Raw genomic sequence first — 22,492 nt, 5'->3', positions numbered from 1 at the left:
GTGGACTGGAAGAATGCAGGCAGTTTTGATAGAAATCATCTCACGTAACTTTGCTGATGAAGGTAGAAAAAATTTTTTTGCTGAAGATTTTTTCTCTATTTGACTCTTTATATCCTTCTTTAGATGGATGGCCAGAGAAGGTCTAGTTTCACCTTTCTTGGGAAAATTGAACTAGCATATGCATAAGTTGAAGATGATGGTGTGGAAAAATTTTCCTCCTTTGCCATGAGAATTGTAAGAATGTTGATTTTTTATTTTATTTTTTTTTTTCAATGGGGAAAGTTTTAAGCAAGAATTCTAAGTGCGATTTAGAAAAATAAAAATAACTTCTTTTAGTTTAGACTATTAAAGGTATTTATCTTCAATAAAAAATATAATTATCCAATATAGTGTTAAGGATACACCTTGTATTCTTAAATCTACTTATGTCTGCCACTTCTTTCCTTCCTTAAGGATGGATAAAAAGTGGCACATATTGTGACAGACAACTGGAAAAATCCAGGCAAAAAATGACTTTTGATTACCCCAGTGCAACCAGTCAAAAAAATGAATAATGCAGATTCACCATGTTTCTTCTGGCTGCTAACAGAAAATGCAGATATCCCAGTGATTCCACCAAACGTTTTTATGTTCCTTTCTTGACACCTGAGTGCTGATGTTTTTAAGAGCTCTTAAAGCAAGTCAGCACAGCTTCTGAACTTTTAAAGACAACTTCCAGAATCCTGGTAGAATTGCTTAGCTATGAATGTGAAGATTATCTGCACCATATGCACAAGAGTTGTCCCAAGGGAACATTGGTAATACCAACAAATGTTTCTTGAAGCATTGCTCTGGTAACTTGGCCTCTCTGGGAATAAGTGGAATGCATACAGTTCAGAGCAGAAATTCTTGTAAGGATACTGTATTTTAAGCATTAATCACCAGACAAGTAAAACAAAAGAATATTTAGACAAAAAAAAAAAAAAAGTAAAAAAAATTGATGTGCATGTTTATTTCACTATGTAACAAGGACAGACTACACCAATAAAGACAAGGTGTTAAGAAGTGAAGAAATATAATGAACACAAAATGTGAGGAATCCATTCCTGATGAATGCTTTTGTTTGTAGATCAGTCATGAATTGGGGATATATTTGGAGGATGTGGTTATTGACATTTTCTCGTGCTGTGTTGTACATGAAGTAAAATGAATATTGCTTTCCTGTTTTCACAATTGGAACAATAACAGTGAAAAGAAATATACTCTTGAGAGTTTGAAGTAGGAATTACATCATCAAATGCATAGATACTTCTCATTGAGGCTTTCACTCTCAGGATTCAGCAGTGGTCTCTAGAAGAAAGCTAGAGCTGTACTCCATCCAATAGGAACAGGACACTGAGGTAGCTGAAATATAAGTACACTGCTAAAGCTAGTATCCCTTTACGATTTCTTCTGTGGAAAATGGATGTCCGTTATTCTGCTCATCTCAGCACCCTTCATCAGGACTTCTCATCCTGAGTAATAAAGCTTGTCTGGGGTCTTAAGCAATACGGATTCGTATTTATTTAACCAAACAAAAAGCACGGTTTTAGTGATATGGGGTTACCTCATCCCAGTAGGTCCCCTTCAGAAGATATTGTGCCTTAAAAGACAGAAGGCAGAATTGACCACTTGCAGATCTGGTGCAGAGGAGATGCATCCTTCTCTGGATTTTCTCATGGTCACTGATTTGCTTTATAAGAGAATGCAAGGAAGCAGATAGCATAAAGAATTTCCCTTCTCTCCACTTTATAGGGTGTACATGTATCCATATCCTTTGATAACTTGGCACTGAGATATACTTTTACTCTTAAATAGACAGAACTACATCCTATTTTATTTGGATTTTCCTGAAAATGTGTGCAGGAAAGCTACTCTCCTCTTACTCAGGAACTGTTTAAGGGCCACCTGCAGTGAACTTCAGGTTAACAATTTGTCAATTACAAAATTATTAGAGGTCAATAGAAATCAAAATAGAGGTCAATAGGTCAATTAGAAGTCAATACTGCCATAAATGCATTATAAAACATAGTTTTCTTGTGCAGTTAAGCTAATATGAATTTATTTTCTCCAGTATGAATTGTCCATTGTATACTTAAGAAGCCCTTAATTCCTACAGCTTTTCTTTGTCAAACCTGTCTAGGGTTGAATTTTACTGATGGAGAACCATAGGAAGATAAAGACACCTGATGATGACACAACTTCTCCTTCCTGGACTGTTGTATCTGCTCAGGTTTCAGGGATGAGATGCCAGGATGAGTTTTCGACCCGAGGAATGTGATTGAGTGAAAGAATGGCTTCTGGCAGCAGCAGCTTTCAAATTGAAAAAAAGAACCTCTTAATATGAAAGAAGATGAAAATAGGAAATAAAAAAAAAAAAAAAGAGAGAGAGAGAGAAAGATAATCCTTAAAGTCAGATTCAGTAAAGTTCACAGGAATCAGTGGCGGGCAGATAATTAATCCAGGAGTCTCTTGCAAAGGGAAATGAAGATAGCATTGCCAATCCAGTGAATGTAATCTTTTCTGATAATGGCTTGAGGTTACTTTGGAGAAATTTTTATATGGAGAGAAAACATTAAAAAAAAACCCATAGACATGCATTCAAATCAACTTCTGAAAATTAAGCTTGTTATTTTAGATAGAAAATCATTGCAAGGTTAAAATGCTGAGACAATTAAAGGGGTGGAAATATTTTGATAACAGCCTTCACAGGCTTAAAATAGCAAGTTGTTTATTCCCCTAATAAGCCAGCTCTGTATTTCACATATGGGATTTTCAGGCAATAAAACTTCCATGCTAGAAATACTTTATAAAGTAATCACTTCTTAAAAATCCTGGTCTTCCATCAGATTTCTTAATCAGATTTTTTTAAAGGGTAATAAATTATCTATTTTTATCCTGTACTACCAGTCACAGATGATCACAGAATCATATCATAGAATCACCGAGGTTGAAAAAGAACCACAGGATCACCCAGTCCAACCATCCACATATCACCAACAGTTCTCACTAAACCATGTCCCTCAACACAACATCCAAATGTTCCTTGAACACCTCCAGGGTCGGTGACTCCACCACCTCCCTGGGCAGCCCATTCCAGTGCCTGACCACTCTTTCAGAGAAGCAGTATTTCCTAACATCCAGCCTAAATCTCCCCTGGTGCAGCTTGAAGCCATTCCCTCTGGTCCTACTACTAGTTACACTAGACAAAAGGCTGACCCTCAAGAGGCTCGTTACAATCTCCCTTCAGGTAGTTATAGAGAGCAATAACATCTCCCCTGAGCCTCCTCTTCTCCAAACTGAACAATCCCAGCTCCTTCAGCTGCTCCTCACAAGCCCTGTGCTCCAGACCCCTCACCAGCTTTGTGCCCTTGTTTGAACCCGCTCCAGGGCCTCAATGTCTTCCTTGCAGTGAGGGGCCCAAAACTGGACACAGCACTCGAGGTGCGGCCTCAACTGTGCTGAGTACAAAGGGACAACCACTGCCCTGCTCCTGCTGGCAACACTGTTTCTGATGCAAGCCAAGATGCCATTGGACTTCTTGGTCACCTGGGCACACTGCTGGCTCGTGTTCAGCTGAGCATCAATCAGTACCCCTAGGTACACAGTCATCTAGCCACTCTGCCACAACCCTGTAGAGTTGTCTGGGGGTCCTCCTGAATCATGGAGAGTTTTGTCTGCTCCCCAGCCGAGACTACCAGGTCAGAGAGTGGAGTACCTGAAGATAGCTGGTCTGACTTTTAAAGACAGATGTAAAGAAGGCACTCAGAACCTCTGCCTTTTCATTAATCTCAGTGGTCACATTCCCAGCCTCATCCAGTAAAGAATGGAGATTCTCCTTGGTTCTCCTCTTACTGTTGATGTATTTGTAAAAGACTTTCTTGTTTCTTTTTACCCCAGCGGCCAGGTTGAGTTCAAGCTGGGTTTTGCCTTTCTGATTTTCTCTCTACACATCTAAACTTCTTTGTATTCTTTCTGAGTCGCCTGTCCCTACTTCCACAGGACGTAAATTCTCTTTTTCTCCTGGAGCCTGAAGAATAGCTCCCTATTCATCCACACTAGTCTTCTTCCCCACTGGCTCATTTTGCAGCTCAGAGGGACAGCCATCTCCTGTGCCTTTAAGACTTCCTTCTTGAAGAGTGACCAGCCATCTTGGTCCCCTTTACTCTCTAGGACTGAATCCTGCAGTACCTACATCCTCAACCTGCAGCAAAGGAGTAAGCCTAAAAACTCACCAAGGTCAATGGATTATTTCCTCAGACTCCAAAACAAGCTCTCTCTCTTTTTGTTTTCTAAAGTCTTGAAATAATAATGAAATTTTGTAGAAATACTAGAATAACTTATCTGCATTTAAATTTATAACCAGCCAACATAATTAGGTACTTTTCCAAATCAGTTGTTATTTACTTAACACAGCATAATTGCTTAATCACATTATAATGAGAGCTTTTTGAATAACTTCTTTCAAACTTGTAAAAATTCTTTTTACTTTCATTAGTGAGTTCATCGGCGATTTATTTTCTTAAGTCTATTTACCAGCCATCATTAACAGTATATAAAAATGTGTTAAATTATAATATAGAAAATACAAATCATTCCAGAGAAAGCACTTGACATTGATTCATTACATAGACATGCATCCTTGGTTCTCTGGGCATAACAAATATTGACTGTCATCATGGAATAGATTAATTCTATAGTGTTAAGAGAACTTCCACATGTAGCATCATGGGCCATTGACTGTCTAATGTGAATGTCGCAGTGTTTTGTTGCTTGAACATTGTGGGCTTGAGACATAGCTCACTGAAATACACTGAAAGACATTTATTGTCTTGTGTGAGCTTCGAGTTCAACTTCATATTTTAACAATTTGTTTTTTTTTTTTTTCCTCTCCTTAATGAGATTCAAGGTCAGTAAAAGTCAGTTCTTCCTGGCAGAACACCTTTCCCAATGGATAGAATTGATATGGTTATCACTGCATTGAACAGCGAAAAACACAAGAGAGTGATTATAGGACATTTTATAGGCTCTGAGGGACTGATTTCAAATCTGCTCTGCCTCAGCCTTACTGGGTTACCCTAGGCAAATAATTTATTGCAGTGTAAGTAGATAACTTTTTACATCTCTTAACCTTCTACTGTTATGAAAGCAAGGACCTTACTGAAACTTTTTAGTAGCCAGGTTGCCAAAAATGTCCAAGGTTACCACATTTCTGGAATTTTGCACTTCAGATTTTTACTTGTGCAAAAAAGTAGACTGATACCAATTTCTAGATAAAATAGTATCTTAATAGTTTTCTAGGGGGAATTGTGAGAATAATTACACTCTAAATCTGTGGGGGGACTATTTGGTAGCCTGTCATTACACTTAGTGGAGATTTAATCAGAACACTGTAGTCCAGGACAGAGTGTATCTGTGTTGATGTAGTAGAATTACCCTAGAATTTAATGATTTTGAACATGAATTTGAAGTGACTTAGTCAGGTGCACTTGCCTGCTCTGGAAACATGCATTTTTATTTTATTCAGTACAACAGAACTAATTCATGAAATTTTCTTGAGTTCCAAGAGCACAAGACCAGAACATGAGTGGAGCTCCACTGGATTTTTTACCGACCACACAGAAACCACTTACTCATGAGAGACTTTCAGCACATTAGAAAATGATGTATTATCTCATGTATGGCAAAAACTTGATGATGGTATATGTTAGCTTTGCTCCTGGACCGTGGTGCTGCCCATGAAACTTGAAGTCACTGACTCCAGGCCATAGGATATTTAGAAAGCAGCTCTTCACAATGGAGCCTCATCCCTTGGTTATGAGGGGGGATAAATATTATCAGACAAAGTCCCAGTGCTGTAAGACAGCAACTGGTAAAAGTTTACCTTTTTTTTTTTTTAACAGACTTCCTTACATAGGTTATATTTTTTAAGTGCTTTAGATATAAAAAATAGTATCAGTACTGTCAAAGTTATGCACATTCTATCTTAGAGGCAATAACAAAGGAAACAGATCTGGACTGTAAAATCTCTGAAGTAGACCCTAGATACTAGAACTGCTATGGAAATTTGTTTCTAGATATTTGTTTCTAGATGCTTAAGAAAGATGCTTTGTTATATGGTTTAAGTGCAGGTCAATTTCTCTTCTTCATTTGCTAAACTACTGGAGGAGTAGTTAGCAGACATGGAGCTTGTCACTATAGAATTGATTTAAAAACGTCATCTGTCATTTCCTCTGGACCTGCAAAGAGAACATTTCTCCTCCAGAAGCACAGTTGAATTCCAGTAGGGCAGCAGTGTCCTTTAATCCCCTGACAGCATAATCACACTGAGTCTTGTCACAGTTTATTCACTGTTGATTGTTATTCTGCCTTTCCCTCTGCTTTCACCTCACATGCCATTTACTCCTGGTTCCCATGGAGATGCTACACAGTATTAGTCTAACTTTAGATTAGCCTTGTAACCTTTCATACTTTAAAATTATTTATGTTTCTTAGCAACTCTGCTGAACATCTACATCTTTCAACTATTCTCTTGTACCGGAAGACTGAGTTTACAACCCTAGAACATAGGTGATGCAAGGGAGTCTGTGGCAAGGGAGAAGAGGATGCCTTGCCTACAGGTGTTTAATCCACATCTTTTCTGCCAGGTTTCATAGAATCATAGAATCCTTAGAGTTGGAAGGGACGTTTAAAGTCATCTAGTCCAACTCACCTGCATTGAAGAAGGACATGCACAGCTAAATCAAGTTGCCCAGGGCCTGATCCAGCTTCATCTTGAAAGTCTCAGGGTTTGGGCATCAATCACATCTCTGGGCAACCTGTTCCAGTGCCTCACCACCCTCACTGTAGAATAATTTTTCCTTATATCTAACCTAAATCTACCCTCTTTCAATTGGAAACCATCTCCCCTCTTTTTCTATCAGCACAGACCCTGATAAAATGTCTGAATGTGAGCATGAAGGGAGTTTTTACATAAATAGGATAAGGATTTGCATTGCGGGAGACTTCCTTTGCAGGAAAAGATGAAAAATTACAACGTTAAGAGTTACAAAAAAAAAAAAAAAACATGGAAAAAAAAATCAAGATTTGATGAAAATCTATCCCTTCTTATACCAAGGGAACCTCAAGTAAGTGTTCAGCTGTTATCTAATCAAGAAGCCTGCATAAGTTGTTAGACAGTTTAGGGCACTGAGTGTAAACTACATAATAGTCAACAGGAGAATAAATTTTAATGATTCAGTGTCACAGAAGTTCCTGTCTGAAGGGAAAAAAGAAACTGAAATTCTCTAGACAACAGCATTCATCCATTCATCTTTAACTGCTACAAACCTCAGCACTCCTGGTGTTACAGAAGACATTTCTAATTGACAAAGCTGCAACAGAAAAATCTGAGTAAGTCCCTCAGACAAGGCATACATATAACAGTTATCCTTGAGACCAACATTCTCCATCTATTTTCCAACAGCTCTTTTATAGGAGGCGGTGTAAATGGCTTTGTCCATTCAGATAAGACTCTTCATGTTTGCATGGAGAATCAGATATTTAAAGAAGATTTTGTCAGTATTTCTTCAGGCAATGCAAACTTAAAATGCAAACAACAAAGTTTTACCTATCTCTAGCTTTTGCACTGTGTAGACATTCCCAAGGCTAACACAATACAGCAACTCTAGGAAATGCCAGTTTCTAAAACAATTCAGACAAAGTACTTTTAAAGGGAACCAAGTGGGAATAAGTTTCATGCATTTACATCTAGCACACCCTATCTGTCATGCCTCATTTAGTTTCCTGTTAGTCCTGTATTTTCCTATCCTATCTAAGCAGCGTTTTGTTTTGCAATGTCAAAAAAAAGGAAACAAAATGCTGACAGAGCAGCCTCCACATTTGGCACTCCAGACTTCTGTCTGATGGAGGCAGCTATGTCGGAGGATGCCCTAAGGCACAGAATCAGATAGCAGTTCTGCTCTCTTCCTCTCCGAGGAACAGTTGGGATAATTTCTGAAGAAGTGCTTCTACAGTGAAACCCACTGTAAAGTATTTTCATTTTCACTTATAACACAGTGATGGAACCAAGCCAGTTTTACCTTCTTCTCATAGACTGTCACATAGCGTTAGATGGGGATCAGTTCTAATTAAATGAAGATCAAAAAACACAATCCTAAATTTCAGACTGTAGGTTTCACTCAGGGTAATGAATTTAATGCAACTCTACTATCTGATTCTCATTTTTAGACTACAGCAAGATACTTATGTCTACACACCCTTTCTTCTAAATCAATAAATAAATCAACTGTATTGGTAAAGATCATTACCAATTGTGAATTTCAGAGGAAAATTTTATCTGACTAAAAGAAGGCCAGAAAAAGCAAGTTCTGCTCAGAGCACTGTCCGGAACTAAGATGGGTATTACCACAGATGGGAATTCTCTGTAGGTTTTGGAGGAAGAACTGTACTAGTTGCTTAGTTTTACACTTTGCATGCACTGGGAATATAAATGCAAATCAAGGAGATTTTAAGAAATGAGCTGAATTTTTCAACTGAATTTTTCAAGTTGGGATTGCATTTGGTTTTAGTGTGTTGTACCTAACACAAAGTGGCTCAGTCCTGAAATTATCACACTCAGTGAAATACTGCTATTGATACTGGTAAGAGTTTCAGTTGACCAAAGTCTAAATTAAAGAAAGGATAAGACTGGAATATGAAAAAAATATGGAAGGGCTTAAAACTGCTGATTAAATATCCAAATTTTTTATATCTTATTGTTATAGAGCTCTAAATTTACCTATTGCAAATAAAAAGCACATCTTTGGTTCTCAATCATATTACATGTGGCATATTAAAAAAAAAGCTTAGTATTGCTTAGTTATTACCAGTCAGTGAAAAATTTATTCTTAAAAGAGATTGCCCAGAAAAATATGCAACTGAAGTAATAAAAATTTCACCTAAAATCTTAATGAATACCATTCCAATAGATGAGATTATTCATGCAACCTTTTCCTGTAAAGTAGATTTAATTTACTCTTTTAGTTCAGTAATTTCTCCACATTTGTATTTATTGGAAGTTTCTGAAATTCCCCTGAGCTAGATAGGATTGTAATACAAATCTGAATATTGAGCAATACATAAGTACAGAAAGACAGACAGAAGCCCAAATTTATTCTTTCTCTCACTTCACAGATTTCCACAGAGTGAGTCTCAGAGCAAATGTACTCTGACGTTATGGGACTGGGATGCAGGCAATGAAGTAAAGGACATGTTAACCAGGAACGGTGTTGATATAATTAAGTGAGAATCCACCTGATACTTGTGAAGGGCTTATAACTATACCTTGGAACAGCATTCTTTTTTTTTTTTTTTTTTTCACCAAAGGAATTATTATCAATATTTGGTTGAAGTGCAACATTATTCAGTCAAGTCTGAACTAAATTTGAGAGACTCTGGACAAATTTTGAGTTTATCCAACATTTCTTGTAAATAAGTATACCATTAATATGACTCCAGCTGTTTCAATTTTGTATCTAAGAGACTGAGAGTATTCACATACTTATAGGCAATTTGGATCAATCTTAAAAACAGTAGACAGAGCAGAGAAAGAGAAACCAATCCAGACTAGAATTATTTAATACCTGGACTATTTCATACTCAGAAGTGAGCCTTTGTCAGCTTTAATGATACAGGGCTAAAAGCCATTAGAACTGGTGATAATATATAGCAAGCCTATGGAAATCAAAGCAAATAGGTGCATGGCATCACAATAAATGAATCAGATACAGCTTGTTCTGATGCTGTATCAGGGCAAGTTTTACAATGCAAATGAACATCATTTGAGCCACTTCCCATCATAGAATTTTATTCTCAAGTGGACTAGGCTGAGGTAGATAGACATTACTTCAGAAAACTACATTCTATGATAATACTTCCCCACTGTTATAGGTGAAATAAATCAAAGTGCTGTCCTCTGAACCTTACTCCTACTGTCAGGAACACAACCAACTATTTATCTTCACAGGAGACCACTTACTTTCTAAATGACTGCCATTCTATTCATATATAAAGTCTGCTTGGTAAATGAAAAATTTATTCATTTCTCAGGAAAGGGTCAGAACTTCTAGGCACAAGTTCCATTCACTGTCAGATCCATTAAATCAGCTAACAGTTAAAGACAGATGGGCAATGATTTTTTTTTCAGAGAATCTTGTCTGGTTCACTATAGTATAAGGAAATATTTTATTAACATCCATGAAAATCAGCATTTCAGATCTGTCTCAAAAGCTGCTAATCCCTAGAAGTCATTTGCCTTTGCAGTATTTTTAACTTGGAATATATTTCAGGTTTTGATCAAAGTCCTGCAAAACACAACTCTCAGAAGTATATACAGTAGTCCTTGGCTAGAGACTTCAGGTACCAGCTCGTAGAAGCTTGGAGCTATTTGAAAACTGAAAAGTTACCTAAGAATTTGGAAAAATCCTACTGTCACAGTCTGTCTTCATGGCAACTTGTGTCAGTGCTCAGCCACTCATGTGACACAGAACCTCTTGTGTCCCCATTTGTGCTCATTGCCTCTTGTTCTGGCACTGGGTACCACTCAGAAGAGCTTAGCTCTGTCCTCTTTGTATCCTCTCTTCAGATATTTATAGATGCTGATCAGATCACCCTGAGCCTCTTCTTCTCCATGAATAAGAATCCCACCTCTATCAGACTGTCTTCACAGAAATGCTCCAGTTGCTTCAACATCTCAGTGGCCCAGTGTTGTACTGTCTCTAGTATGTCCAAGTGTTTCTCATACTGGGGAGCCCAGCAGTGGACACACATCTCCAGGTGTAGCCTTACCAGAGTAGAGAAGAATGATCATTTATCTTGACTTGATGGTGACATTTTAATGCAGCCCAAGCTACCATCAGAATTCATAGCAGCAATGGCACAATATTGACTCATGTTCAACTTGATGTTCTCCAACACAAGTCTCCAAGTGCTTTTCTACAGAGCTGATTTCCAGCTGGATGATCCACAGCACATATGGTGCCTGGGTGCCTTCTCCATGTGCAGCCCACTGAAATCTGCTTTTTGACTTCCAGGAGGTTCCCATTAGCTCATCTTTCCATCCTGTTGAGGTCCATGTGGATGTTGTCATGACTCTGGTGAGTCAGAAAGTCCCCCCAGGTTTTGTCACAGGGGGATTTACTGCAGGTTTACTCTGCTCAACCATTAAAGACATTAACGAAGATTAAACAGGGCTGTACACAGTACACAATGAATTGAAGCTCAAATAATATCAGTTGACTTGTCATGGGATGCTTGCAGTGCCACTAATACAGATGTTGATTTCATCCATTCAGTTCCCTCTGTAAATCTTACCCTATTTGGAGATCCTGTTATTTCCTAGTGTGAATGACCTTTCCTGATAAAGTTTACCTTGAGTAGATTCTCTAGGGGCAGTGTATTCTCCATGCAATAGAAAACAATGTACACATGCCAACACTATCTTAAGGCCAGGAAGATTGATGAACTAATCAGCTTACCTCTGTGTCTAAAATAATTAGTTCTGATGAACAGCAGCACCTGCTTCTTTGTGTATATCACCACATTGCACTGACCTGCTCTTAGATCTGAGCCAGTGCTCCATGTATGGCCTTTATTTGCCTTACTCTTCTGGGATAGTGTCTCTTATTAGCTGCTACAGTGACGACAAACGCAATACCTGACTTAAGTTGAGCTATAACAGATGGCTATCAAATAGCTCCTGCCTCCCTACAGCTGCAGTAACTTGGAGCAAGGATTTACAGTGGGCTTGATCCTGAGAGGCACCAACTTTGAGCATTCTCAAGTGAGAAGAGAGGATTTAGCATATACAGACATACATGCATGCACCAAACTCACATGAATGGAGAGGAGACTCCTTTCTGACAGGGTGGCTGCACTGCAGTGCAGTAATTTCCTAAAGTTCCTATTAAAATGCTGCAGTAATTAATCTCAATCAAACTTACAGAATATTTCCTATTAGCATGCCATTATTTTTGTCTCATGTTGTTTTTGATGTCACATTCATTGCACCCCTCGCTTCACTCTACAAACACTTTCCCTGTTCTTGCAGGCAGGTCTGGACCTCTTAATTGGATGCAGTTGTCAGCTATTTCTTCAGCTTTCCTTGAAACCCTTCTATTGAGCTTGATATCAAATTGTGTGCATGCCTTTATTAAATATTAGCGCTCAAAAAGTAAAGTCAAGCATCTCAGCTCTTGCAAACATTTTCCTGTTTTGTCATTTCACTGTACTAAATTGTTCATATTTATCTTCACATCACAGTGCTTGATTTCTATTTAATTATTGATACTGGTAGATCTAAGCTATTTTTCCTTCTTTATGTGATGCTGAATTAAAAATACACTTCTTCACTTTTAATTACTGGTTTCTTCACATGGTCATAAAGATGCTAGGAGAAAATGGCTGATCTGTGACGTCAGGTCATGTACTGGAGCTGCTGTTTTGTTTTTGGGTAGATTTTTGGGCAGCTGATAGATCTCACAAAACTTGAATTGTTATACAAGATAGATTGCATCTGAACAGTGGTTGATTGCTGGAGTCTGACCCCGAATGCCTTAGAAACTCTGTCAGAGCTTTGTGGTACGCATAGGTATTTCAGTGAGAGATGCTGAAGATGCAAATGGCAATGAAGCATATTTTTCTTGTGACGGATGCCTTTGAAATAGACATAAAACTGCATAACGAGGCTGTGAATATAAACACGTGATTTGCTCTTCACATATGCAGTGCTTTGTTGTGTACTAACAGCAGCCAACCCACAGACAGCAGCTCAAGTTCTTGGTGTTCTTTTTTTTGCCCGATTTGCTGGCTCAGATCTACATAGTGCACATTAAAAAAAAAAAAAAAAAAAAAAGTCAATCAAAGCCAATATCTATTCAAAGTCACTGAATCATCCACTTTAACAGTTACTAAAAATACTTTTTATGGCTGCCTTGAACTCTGCTTCCACCTCCAAATCACAGATGCTCTTACAAGAAACATGGAGCTTGCTTGAAAGTGTTATGCAACATTTAATCACCCGTCCCGGCTCCTCATGTACGCAGTGTGGAAGAAAGTGGTGAAACAGTAGCAGGAAAGAATGAAAATACCACTCTGAAATAAAAGACAAAATAAACAAACAAACAAAAAACAAAAACAAAAACAAAAACAAAAAAAAAAAACTGTCCAGGGGATAAATGGCAGCATTTATTTCAGTTTTTATTTTTCTTTTATACCTCTTTTTTCAAAGTAGACCTGGAATATTTCATTGCTACAAGTCAGGACAATAATGCAGGACAATTGTTTGAATTGATACCAGTCTCCAAACTGGATATAGAAGGGCTAAAACACTGAATGCTAACAGTTTCCTCTTTGATAATGGCACATATGCAAATGCCACAAAGATTTCTCAGCATTAATGATTTAACTTTTCTTTATTATCATGCAAGCCTCTGAAGGATTATTGCTCTAATGGGAAAATGAAGAATTAGAGATTAAGTCTTACAGGAGATACATAAAACAATGTAGATCATTTCTTGTTCCAGATTAAAACATCTCAGTGTAGATAATCATACACAGAGGTTAAACTCTAAAAGTCTTGACTAAATATGGCTCCTTGTGTCATTTGTGATTTTATAAGCTGTCTCAACTCCAAAAAAGAGTTAGTTATCTGCAAGTTTTAGGAGAGATCTAATCCAGCCAGATTGGATGGGGCCCTGGGCAACCTGGTCTAGTATTAAACGGGGAGGTTGGTGGCTCTCCTGTGGCAGGGGAGTTGGAGCTTCATGAACCTTGAGGTCCCTTCCAACCCTGGCCATTCTGTGATTCTGATTCTATTCTATCTGAGAGCATATTAGTTATTACTCACTGTTTATTTTTTGGCAAATAAATTGAGACATATATGCCTGCCTGTTACCTGGAGTATGGCCTCCAGTGGAGATCAGTGCCTACAGATGGTGAAGGTCACCTTCAGGTAGACGCTTAGCGCAGAGCCTAGCTGCCCTGGCATGTGTCTGCTGATAGATGGGACATATGAGGGTGCCAGGCACATCCACATGGTGATGGTGTATGTGAGGCTAGATCTATGGGAGGCGCATACTCTTCTAGAGATACAGTGAGAGGCCAGCCAGGACAGGCTCGAGTGACTCCAAGGACATTGAAAATGTATGCTCTGGCATCTTCATTGAATCTTTCATCTTCACTGAATCTTTCATCTTCACTGACCACACTCGAGTAGAACAAAGGTAAATATCTCCAAGTTGGCATGTAAAGTCTGTTAAGTTAATGTCAAACCAATCCAGCCCTTTGGAGTGTCAGCTGCAGGCAGAGTAGAGAATCATCACTCCAGCTTAGTTGCACCACTGAATGACAAAGACCCAATATTAATCTTGTTGAAAGAAAAAAAACAGGCTGCAATATATGCAATATATACTCAATATATGCATATGTTTGGGATGACAGAGGTCCTCGGTACCTTGTCTGGTTTGTGGAGTGGCGTTATCTTCCTAGAATCACATGTGTAATAACTTGTTCTGAGGTGAGTCTACAGATTCTGAGTCTTTCTCAGCTTCTGTTTCTGTTAGCTGATATCTCAGGTTTAGTATTTATGCACTGAATTATATGGCATGTCTCCAAATCTCATAGCCTGCAGCAGAAAAACAATTCAAATCGGAGTTTCTACTTCAGTGCACTTATGTACTTTCTATTCTTGAACAGCTTTTGATGTGTCAAGAAGTGTGTAATCTCTAACTAAAATCTTATTTAAGAGAAGGGACAATATATCATTTGGGCTTCACTTTACCTTTACTGGGCATAGAAATACTATCTGCTATATTTCTTCTTCAGTATTTCTGTTCCTACAGAAAACAAAATCTATTTAAAAAATAATAACGTGCTGAAATTAAGCTGAATTTAGCCATGAAAATCTTAATAAAGAGGCACAACAATTAAGTTCTTTTTACTGCACTGAGTTCTGCCCAATATTTCTGAGTAACTTGCACAAATTTTGGCATCTGACAGATTGCTCAGATATTGTATACTGGAAAGTTTCATCTGTCCTCCATCCTCTTCATGGAACCTCTCCTCAGCCCACGTTCGCACAAGCATCCCACATGTCCCTGACTGTGGAAACGAGGCAGACACACGTGGTATGAACAGAAATAAGCTTTATTTCCCTTCTGTCCTTCACGGATCAAATGCTGCTCTGCTCAACAAAGACTCCTCAAACAGTCATGACCACATTGCCTGCTCTTCCTTATATTCTACTTCTCCCTACTTTTTCTGATCTCAAATGAATAACTCACACCTGTTTGTATGTATGTATGTATGTATTTGTTCATTTATCTGTTTATTTATTTTTGCAATGGGCCCCAATTTTGCTGACTTAGTGCTCTTTTTGCTGATTTAGTTCTCTTAGGTCATCTTGGCCTTTTCAAACAACTGCAGGTAAAGCAGTACTCTCAGAAGCTTTGACGTCTTTCATTCCCTGGGTTTCCCAATGCTTCTTTCATACATTTTATCTCCTACTTTCTTATTATTGTTTTATTAGTTTAACTCCAGGTTGGATTAAGCCAAATGCTTTTCCCCTTTCATTACTATTCTGGAGAAGAAAAGTTTTGGAAGAAACTTTGCTGCTTTCCTGTATTTAAACAGAGCTTACAGGAAGGAAGGAGACTGATTTTTCACATTGTTTGTGATAGGACAAGAGGGAATGATTCCAAATTAAAAGAAGGGAGATTTAGGTTAGAAGTTAGGAATAATTTTTTTTCTCTGGAAGAAGCTGGAAGAAGTTGCTCAGAGAAGTTTAATGTCCCTTTCAAGGCCAGCTAGGATGGGGCTCTGAGCAGCCTGATCAGGTGGGTGGCAACCAGCCCATGGCAGGAGAGGGTATCTAGATGATCTTTAACATTCCCTCCACCTTAAGTCATTCTATGATTCTCTGATCACTTAAAGTCATAAAAAGCAAATTTAATTTTTTTCACCTTTGCCTTGCTACATTAGTCTCAGGCCATGGATGGTCATTTGCATGCACAGTTATATTTTATTTTTGTATCTGTGTTAAGTTTATTTTTTTAGAAATAATTAGTGAGAAAATAAGTAAGGCAGAGGGTACTCTGTATATCTCAGAAATGTACTGGCTTCTAAAAGGAGTTGAGAACAGCACAAATTCACCAGTCAGACTTGAGTGCAAGAATGAATCAGAAATTTCTGCTTTTGGCTTCCTTGAGAAATAAAGATGTTCCCCCTTCTTTCTGCCATCACATGGAAGGATGACTTATGCTGACCAACTCACACAGGAACAGTGCTGATCACCACACAGCACTGTGCTCCGGCATTGCTGTGTTTGCTAGAACTGATGCTTCACCATCTTTGATACAAAGGTGCTAGGCTATGAAGCCTTAAATCCAGTCTGATTTCTGGCTTATTTCTACGTGTCATGTTACCTCTTGTTGAATATTAATAATTCTGAGTGCTTGCTGATCCTCTTTGCGTTAGTACACAACCTCTGTAACGAAGCCCTTTCGGGATGACTTTCATGACCAGAAAATAGTATGACAAAGCCAGGTAGGGAACTTGGAGTTGAGCATGACATACCTCATGAGAGAAAACAGACAGAATGCCCAGAGCTTTGAGCTCTTGCCAAGGTGACCAGTAAGAAGCATTGCACAGAAGATAGTTCTGAGTACAATTTCTTCATAGCTAATCTGTGTCTGATGAGGAGAATCTACGGCAGCATTTGCAATTAGGGCTAAAAATGCCTAGGATTATTTCCAGACACAGAAGCTAGTAGGAAACTTTGCAAAATAGTCTCTCACATTTATCCATGTGTGGTGCTTATTGGGAATTGTCTCTGAACTATCCTAAGTTGTGGGCAGTGCTCTGGAGCTGTAGGGAGACTGGTAATAGGTACAGGCTCAAATTCCACCAGGGGTATTCAGAGAGTTTCAAAGTAGTCTGCTATATTTCCATCACCAATAACATTCCCCAGCCCTACCTATTTTAGTGGCATAATCACTGCCTATACAATTTGTGCAGTAAAGTCAGCTTCCTGCAGAGCATTCTGAGCTTTGATTCTTGGCACATACTTGTGCCAACGCATCTGTGGAGATAGATTCATGAGAGCCACAGTCTGAGAGTTTCAGTGTAACCACTGAACATGCTGGAACTCAGGTGTGGGTTTGACATATAGGCATCACTCTCATAAGTTGGAAATAGCGAGCAAAAACTTTATCCTTGATACTAAGCAAAGTAAATGCACTGTCATTAGTTATCTGGGGCAGATTCTTGGCATTATGCAGGAATTGGGAGTTTTTTGGCAGCATCACGGAACACTTAAAAGGTAAATGGCTGTCGCACTACTGCACATCTACTTAAAAGCAGATTCAAACTAGCAGTAAGAACTCTAGAAGATTAGCTGTGAATAAATAAGTTTGGGAAGTTGCACATGCTATGAAACAAATGAAGTGCCTGGGTGTTATTTTGCCAGTGACTCTTCAAAGTATTGTAAGTTCTGTGACTTGCGAATCCCAAACTATGTGATTCTGAGTTAAAAAAATAAAATAATCAGCCAGGTCTGTGGGAGTTAAAATGACATCCAAAGCAGTAAGACATGTAACTCAATGTCACTGCTGTAGGTACAGTGTATTTTAAATTGAGAGGAGTCCTCCTGCAGAAAAGTTAAATGGCATCTGTAGATCTCACTAGCTCTGCATTCAGTGAAAATAAATAGGACATTAAAGGAAACAATAATAGGTGCTGTTGAGTGCAGTGACCTGTTAGCAGCAGATATTTAGCGTGAAACTCTTTGTGACCAACAGAGAGCACCTTGTGAAAATACATTATATTGTGTCCAGCTCATTATTTTTTTTTTTTGTCCGCACCGTCTCCAGGCTAAATTTTTGGTGAAAGCAGGAAGTCTCCTAGAAAATCATTCCTGCAGCCTCTCTTTGCCCTGCTGCCACCCACACAGCAACTAGCTGCGTTCTGGTGAAAACACTGAAACTTTGATTACAGTCATTTCTCAGTTTATACTGTAATGATATCAACGCTGACCAGGAGATGAATCCAAGTCTACTACACAGAAATTGTTAGAGAATTGATTTCTCAAAAATTCAAAAGTAATTATGGAGCTGCTGGATTTATACGATCCAGCAAAATTTGTTTTTGAGAGAACTCTTGGCTTTGAGGAAAGGACAGCAGAAAATTAATCCTTATGAATTCTGTTGGTAATCTTGGCAAGAAATCAGCATCAACAGGATATCAAAATGTCCAACAGTCATCCTCGAAGAGGTAAATTGTTGTAACAAACATTAATGCTAGAGAAAGGGAAAAATGTTTTAATAGCACTGCTGTAATTTAAGTTATGGGAGCATGAAATAAAAGTATACATTGTGAGAAATGCACAGAGAGGAACAAAAAAAAACCCAAAAAATTTTATCAGAACCATAGGATTGTTTGAGTTGGAAGGGACCTTTGAAGGCCACCCAGTTCAACTTCCCTACAATGAACAGGAACACCTACAGCTGCATCAGGTTCCTCGAGCCCTGCCCAGCCTCACCTTGGGTGTCTCCAGGGATGGGACATCCACCACTTCTCTGAGCAACCTGTTCCTGTGTTTCTCCATTAATATCTTCTTTTTACTCTTTTTAAAAATTATTAATACTATTTCAATAATTTATTTTTTTCACTGACATTTACTTGTTTCTGCCTCAGATTTAGATTGCTGAATTTGAATTTAAGTACCTGTTCATAGCAGCATGAGAACTGGAAGTCCTCAGCCAGGACCCACAGACCTACCTCTGAGCTGCTAAATCACCACTGGAATCAGTAAGTGCTGAATGTCTGTAGGTCTGCCAACAGAACTTGTAACAGTGTCTGCTTTGTCTACTTCTTAGGGACCACAGTGATACCTGAGCACTTCTAGGCATCATTGAGAAACAAAATCATTCAGAATATTTATTTAATCTGGAACAGCTTAGCATTTTTGTGAGTTTTAAGTTTGGGATGACTACATTTCCTGGAGATAAAACCACTATTTGTCTCTTCATGATTAGTAGCCAAATGTGCTCATTTCAGAAGCACATATACTACAATTAGAATGTTGCAAAGAAGATTAGCATGGATCCTGAACAAAGATGACATGCAAATTGGTAAAGTGCTCAATTTTTTGTTTTTCCCAGGGCAGGGGATGTAGCTCAGCGGGAGAGCGCTTGCTTCGCATGTAAGAGGTCCTGGGTTCAATCCCCAGCATCTCCACACTTTTCCTGCCTCACAGCTTGTGCAAGGGGAAATGCCTGTTTGGATGGGGTCCTGGGCAGCTTGATCTGGTGGCTTGAAATCCTGCCCATGTCAGGGGATTGGGTCTTGATGATCCCTTCCACCCTGAATTGTTCTATGATTCTATAAAAAGGACAAGCAGGTAGTAGGCCTCTCTTTCCAGAATGTTATACCTATGCTTCAAAGACCAGCCCCAGCAAGGACAAGAAAACACGTGTCCCAGATGATGGCATTTAACTGTGGATTATTTCTGTTGCCGTCCAGCACAGACAGACTCAGAAATCATGACAACAATTTATCCCAACTCTACGCATTCTGTAGAGCAGAGGACAAGGCCCAGTGGAAGACACCAAACCAGAATGGAGCAATCCTTGATACCATCCAGCTCTGCCCCAACTTTTTGTTGGAGCTTGGGTGAATCATTTACCTCTGGGATGCTTATGTACTTCAGACCTTCTTTTCATTGCCTTATGTTGTGACTGTTCAATTGCTGAGCTTGGATCTTCACTAGAAGCTGATAGTAGACTCAGAAGAGTATTGCCACAACCTCCTAGCACTGATTACCACCAAATCCAGGAAGCAGGTGAAATGATGATGGAGGAATGCAGTGACCAGAAAGAGAACATCTGCATTTCTCCTCTTGCTCCCTGCTTTCCAAGGGTAAGACCACCATGTGTGCATATTTCTCAGAGGCATCTGAGAAGTTCTAGATGATTCTCAGAGATGTCCTTTCAGAGACTGCAAGCATATCATGGCTAATAAGAGCTTAAACTGTGAGTCTTTCCCTCTTGATGGTTTTCGTATCTGTACAGCTATTAGTCTTTCTTTACATACCAATTCATGTGGCAAAATATAATATCATAATTGCAGTGTGCACAGCTTCGACTAAGCTGTGAAATAGTGGCTTACAAGGTAAATCTTCACAATGGCTGGCAGACAGAGTAAGAGCAGAAAAGAAATCTTGTATTATTTCATCCTAACCAGGAGCATAGAGCATATAGCTCTTCTGCTGCTGCTACCCTTGTATTTTCTGACTGGTGCTGTGTTATAAACTATATGCAAAGGAATAGAGATGACGCAAAGGAGAAACAAAGCCTGGTAAAAGTAGCCACAGACTGCACAGAGCAGCCAGAGAGGGCCATTCGGGCTTTCATTTATAATGAGCAAAAAAGCAGTGACCTGACCAATTATATGTCTGTGCTGTGCTCTTTCTGCCATGGTAATTTGTTTGCTAGAAGACACATGGCTATTTTAAACACTTTTTTATATAGACAGTCTGGCAGTCTCTGCAATGATCGGTTAAGCAGACAGTTATGCCTTCCAGTGAAGCTGGCAACAATGACTTACAAATATTTCTTTCTGTACAATTAAGCTGCACTCTTGCTGTTGAGAAATGCAAATTTCTTGTTTCTTTCTATGGTTCCTACTGGGATTTGAGGTGTTCCAAGTAATCAGAGATACCCAGGGCAGAACTGAAAAGGATTGTGAGGTTTTAAGATATTCCTAGATTTCTTTAGATATCTCAAGACTAGGGAACTCTTTCCTATATCAGTAGTACAGTACTACTAATACCTAAACATTCTTTCTGTCCTTGCAGGAATCTGAACAAAAAATATCGATATCCAATCTGGCTCTTGCTTTAGTTGTGAATGTATGACCATTCATTCCAGACACTCTAAGCACTCGACACTTAAACCTAAGGTTAGTGCATGATAAGATACTAAGCACACAGAGGAGTGCTTGCACACATAGGAAATGCAAATCCCATCATCCAATTAAACTATGTGTTATGTTAGGTCTCACCTCATTGATGTCAACAGCAATTATGCTCATTCATGCCCAGTCTGAAATGGGTCTGTAGAAGGGTAAGGTAAAATTCAAATGTCCTCAAACAAATGAAGCTCCCACAGAAAATAGCATGGCATTTACTCTAACACAGATATCAGAGTTTGGCCTATATAAAACAAAAGAGTGAAGTGGTACCCTACTTTTGAAATTCATGGTGGTTTTCCAAATTTTTGTGATTTTACCAGTTTTTGTGATGAAACTCCTATTCTTTTACTGTTTTTTTCATAGGTCCCTACTTACTCTCCCTGATGGGGAGAGTTTCCTGGTAATCAGCTTCATTTCTCTTTCTCTCAATTTCCTTACATCAATTCCAGTGAATACGTTACTGAAGCTCTGCCCAAAAAATTCATACATCTTCAGGAAAAAGCAGCTGATTGGCGTAGCCAATAGTAATAATATTTTTATTTATTTCCAGGTATGGAATTTGGATCTCTTTATTGAATTTAATTAATATAAAGATATGGAAAAATAACTGTGAAAAGCTATCAGATAAAATACATATGACTCTATCGATATTGCCACCTTCTCCTTTCCTTCTCCCAAATCCTTTCTGTTAATAAAATTTGGCCTCCTTTGGTGGAGGACTGTATCTAGGATTTGAGAATATTCACATTCAGTATTATTTTGAATGTGAGCATTTTTTTTCCCTTGAGAATAAGAAAGTTCTAATAACAGAATTAATACAAAGCACATTTGGCTGATTAGATGAGAGCATGAATACTGTACGTTATCAATTAGCTGCTTTGATGAGCTACTCCATCTGACAGAGAACTGGAGAGTTTTTTATGTCTGTTACTGTGTTTATCTATCTATAGATCTACTTAACAGATATCTAGGTTCAGGCTCTTAGTAATTTTTAAGTTAGCCTTTTCTCTTTCCTGCAGCCAACCCTTCAGAGATTCTACAGTGTTGAATTAATGATTGAGCAATAATTCCATAAAAGACAAAGGGCATATTTTCTTTAGATGTTATGAAGATAATTTTTAGTGGGAGCCTGAAGCATTGATTATTGTGAGCCAAATGCAATAATTTGTGAAGACATGAAAGTCATTAACAAAAATCAGACATACTAGTTATATTCTAGGATATTTACATCTCACAAATGAGGAAATGAGATATTGAAAGGCAGAAGTCTGCTGAACTGAAAGATATTCTGTAAAGGAATAACTGTTTAGGGAGAAATAGTTTCAGGATGTGAGAAATGAATGTTTTACTTAATAAAATTATAACTGAGAAAAATACATATAGCCTTAATTCACTGTGGTAAATCAGCTATTTTTAGGAGATATTGCCTCAAATATCTCCTTCAGATGTCAGAATACTTTCACAAAAT

At 38.4% G+C, this 22,492-nt stretch overlaps 2 non-coding genes across 2 annotated transcripts; both read left to right on the top strand.

The window, feature by feature from the left end:
• Positions 1–19,097: 19,097 nt before the first annotated feature.
• On the top strand, positions 19,098–19,204 carry LOC122179469. Its single transcript, XR_006178700.1, has one exon. It is a non-coding gene; the product is annotated as a U6 spliceosomal RNA (small nuclear RNA).
• Positions 19,205–19,218: 14 nt separating this feature from the next.
• On the top strand, positions 19,219–19,290 carry TRNAA-CGC. The gene has a single exon. It is a non-coding gene; the product is annotated as a tRNA-Ala (tRNA).
• The last annotated feature ends 3,202 nt before the right edge of the window (positions 19,291–22,492 follow it).

The sequence above is a fragment of the Lagopus leucura genome, unplaced genomic scaffold (assembly GCF_019238085.1).
Source record: "Lagopus leucura isolate 7727_CA_CO unplaced genomic scaffold, USGS_WTPT01 Super-Scaffold_100002, whole genome shotgun sequence".
Lineage (NCBI taxonomy): Eukaryota > Metazoa > Chordata > Aves > Galliformes > Phasianidae > Lagopus > Lagopus leucura.
Note: the sequence above shows the minus strand (reverse complement) of the source record. Positions and strands in the feature narration are given on the sequence as shown.